The sequence below is a fragment of the Typopeltis vanoorti genome, chromosome 8, assembly GCF_054136105.1.
Source record: "Typopeltis vanoorti isolate ZY-2024b chromosome 8, IOZ_Tvanoo_1.0, whole genome shotgun sequence".
NCBI classification, from domain to species: domain Eukaryota; kingdom Metazoa; phylum Arthropoda; class Arachnida; order Uropygi; family Thelyphonidae; genus Typopeltis; species Typopeltis vanoorti.
In genome coordinates, this window is record NC_143556.1 from 141871497 (window position 1) to 141875684 (window position 4188).

Genomic DNA, 4188 nt, shown 5'->3' on the forward strand with positions numbered 1-4188 from the left:
TATTCATGCTGTATGCAAAGCATACACTTGTCTTTTATAGTCATTAAATTAGCTCAACGGTGTTCGTTCTGTACTTGTTTATCTCCAACTTTTAAAAGGTTTAGAAGATACTGTAAACGTGCTTTTTTTCGTATAGAATTTTTCCATGAATTTCACTGTAGGTAACTGCAATTGGGTGAGCTGAAATTAGAGAGCAAAAGGATTAAAGAATGGAGAAAAATCGCATGGTTGGTTGGCCAAACGATTAGCGTATCTGCTTTCAAATCAACAGTCTGCGATTTTGAATTCCGCCGTGGGCATGGATGCTTGTGTTCGTCTTTAGGGGGAGATGAATTTCATCACCCAGTGTGAAATCATCATCTCCTTGGTCGTAGGCCTGAAATAACTTTAAAAACTACCATGTTTGTTTTCCAGACCAATGTTTCCAGGCTATGTAAAATAAAGTATTATGCATGTATAACCTTTTTCCGGCAACGGTACTAATGTACAATAGAAGGATAGAAAGTTCACAAAAATGAAGATGGAAGGAAACTTATGAATTTTTGCTATATACAAAAAAAATAAATAATAAAAAAAAATAAAAAATAAATAAAATTAAGAGAAATACTCCTTTCTAACGGAAATAGCATTGTCTTTCTGAGAAAAAAGGATCAAGGAGAAATTTTTACTATTGAGTTATTCGCAGTCCGCATCCAAGACAAATTATGAATATACATGATGGCAGTTTTTGGTATTCGGCACTGTTCGAACTTAATACTTCATGAATGTATTAAATTGCTCCCAAAGAAGTTTCGAAGAACTTGTTATAATAAATTATGCAAACTGTGACAGTCAAATTAGTTGCGACCATCTTAAATTAGCTGAAATTGTGATTAATGAGCAAAAGCATTCAATGTGACAACAGAGTGATGAATGAAGAACAGAACAGCACTCTGTTTCATTGCCCGAAAGCTTGGGATGGATAAATGCTGTTGTGCTTTCGGAAAAGTTACCGTTTCTTGTTTTTTAAGTCCACACTGGGGCCATCAGAGATGCATCTTCGGTGTAACACTAGATAAATATTGATAGGCTCTATTGAAAAGTCATAGTATATGAATCGAACGGACAATTTATCAAAGAGAGAAATTGTGTATATTATTATTTTCTGCAGAGCGATTATAGATTACCTTTACGCACTTAAATATTTTAACAAAAAAAAAAAAAAAAAAAGAAAAAAGTGAACCCTACACCACTAAGCAGAAACCAGTTCTTAAGAGTTTTATTTCTTAGCGCTCAATATGATCTCTGGCTATTATTCAGGGCATGTCGCTGCGGTAATTTCTTCCTAAACATTGCATAACATTTGCACGTTAAGTGAATCAGTACCATCCTGATTCCTTCTTTAAGTTTATGAAGAATCGATAATATCATACTGATGCAAATGGAAACTTTTACATAACCCGTAAAAAGAGAAATGGTTCCCCGCTACTATTCTAACGATCATCTAGCGTCCCCATTGAAAATTCACTTCATGACAACAAATGAGTTGAAATAGCTGTATTATTATAACAAAAACCTTTTACCAAAATCTTTCTCAAGTTGCGGTAGTAATAATCATACTGGATGCATTCAGGTACGTTAATCCAGTTACTGGATTTCAGTAAAGAAAAAAAAAAAAGCCATGCATCTGTTTCCAAATAGCATGCAAAACCTTCATTTCTGGAAAAAAAAATTCTGTACTTATTTATTTATTTAATTATGGTTTCAAAAGCCTTAGATTAGGCTTCTCATTTAAACTAAGTAAAGAGCCACTAACCTTGACTGGTGAATCTCTGGTGGGCCAATCATCTGTTAATGGGAAATGTGACGCCTCCGGTGTCCCCCATGAATATCCTTATATGAGGGGGGGGTCTGGAAAGTTCTGATAAACACCCAGAACAAAAATGATATTAAAGCAATTGATATAACCACAAGAAAAAACATATCTTAAAACCCTGTAACCCCCATGTTTCATCAAATTGTAATAATTTGTTCATTTTCTTTTAGGATATATGATATAAGAAGACATAAAATGAATTCATTTTTGTTCTAGGTGGTTATCCGAACTTTCCAGACCCTCCTCGTGGTTAGGCTTAATTAAACTGCACACTTCGCGTAAAATGCTTAAAAAAAACATTATAATACATTTCGTGCGAACTTCCTCACGATTTACTAGAGCATAGTGTTACCATCTGATAGAGATGAAAAATGTTTCATTTATATATTTACACGCGTCGCAATTATTTTTAAAAACAGCTACCATGTAAATGACACAAGGTTTCCATTTTCTAAAGAACTGCTAGTGTTGATTTTAAAGAGCTATTAGTATTTTATAATTTATTTATTTATTTATTAAAATACTAAATAAGGAGTACAAATGAAAATATAATACAACAGGTGCAGCAAGTATTTAGAACAATACAAATGATAACAGATTAGTAAAAAGTAATACTACCTGGGGCGAATATTCCAGGTGTGCTAGGTGTGTGGTGCTCATCCACCGAATAGCAATATCACCGATATTATATATTTTTGCATTATTCCCGTTAAAGAGTCCCCCAATTGTTTCAAGACTTCGTGTAATTCCTAAAAGTACACAATATACTAATACTTCACGAAGAGGACACTTTTCGACGCCTTAACATTACACCACATTCGCGTTAATAGCCCGGATGTGCGTTTAAAATACATACACCTTTGAGCCCTTTAAAGTGGGCAGCAAGTCAAATTCTTAGCGTTCAAGTCGTTTTAAACCGCTCAGAAGGCGAAACAGGGTGAGCTTTAAGACAATAGCACCTAGTGTCAACCAATCCAATTGAACGTTGCCATTTGTCAGGAGTTGCTGTTTTTGTTTTCTGAGTTTCATCTATTTCATCAAAAACATAATTGTTCCATAAATGTATAACTTTTTTGCTCATATTTACAATGGGAAACAGTATTGTAGTATAAGAAGGTAAGCCTCGCCCTCCTCTTCCAAATTTTACACCTTTCAGTAATTCAAATACACCAACCAAATATAACATTCCATTCATTATTGTTTTCTAATATATAGAAATTAATTGCAATTAATCGATAAATTAAAGGATTCAAAGTTATCCTACAATTAATTGCATTAGACCAATTGAGATGAGCGCTGATGTGCTGTACACCCTTAAAACTTTCATACATCGATAAAAATGCAATCATACGGTCAAACTGATCGCATGTGAATTTTGTAACGCGGGTTGCATAAGCCACGACAGCACACCCAACCGAAATGGACACGCGACGTCACTGATCCTACAATTATTTTCCAAGTAGCAATATAGAGATTGATAGAAAATAAAAGACTTGGGAATAAAGAACAGAAAATGGAAATAGATTGGAATCAACTGTACAATTTGTGTAACAAGGGCTGTATCTATAGTGGTTACTATAAAATGTCTGTATTGGCAACCATGAAGATATAACAGTAAAAGCTCACAAGAAGCGACTTGCCTTGACAGTGCTACTCTCCAGCTTGGAGGCAAATCGAAAGTAATTCCTTTGAAAACGAACTCATGCCTATTAAACTAGCAGTGACTATTTCTGCAATTTCTATTTTCTTGGAATCTATTGAGCCTGTCGACTTGTTGGTTGTCATTCGAGAAACCCCTTGCCATTGATTATCCCATTATGCTGCTTACCCATTCTTGACAAATGAACAGCATCACAGGCCTCTCATCATAACTTCGAGGCATAGTTGAATCCGCTGACCTTATCGTTACGTTTGATTTACTATGTCTCTATCAACTGCTTTTGCCTGAAGCAGACTGAAGTGTTAGCTGATGGTTCTACTGTAAACACTCATCGACTCAGTCTTTGAAAGACAATCACAGATTTCTGTGCACGAAGACATAAAATACAACTTGATTTCTGTTGATGAGTCATCGCTGTAGTATTACAATATGTACATCTGGTGGTAGAGATGGAGTTTACGTCAAATATCGTGGTGTAACTTCGAGAATTATTATTATTATTTACAAACACCTCCTGGAATCAGATTCATCTTTGGTGTGTGTGTGTGTGTGTGGAGGGGGGTGATATAAGAGATGGAAGCATCCAATCTCATCCCGTCCTGTCTTGCCTCATCTAGCAGTGCAATTGAATGCTACTTCTCACTCACTGCTTACAACTCACCAACTACTCCAT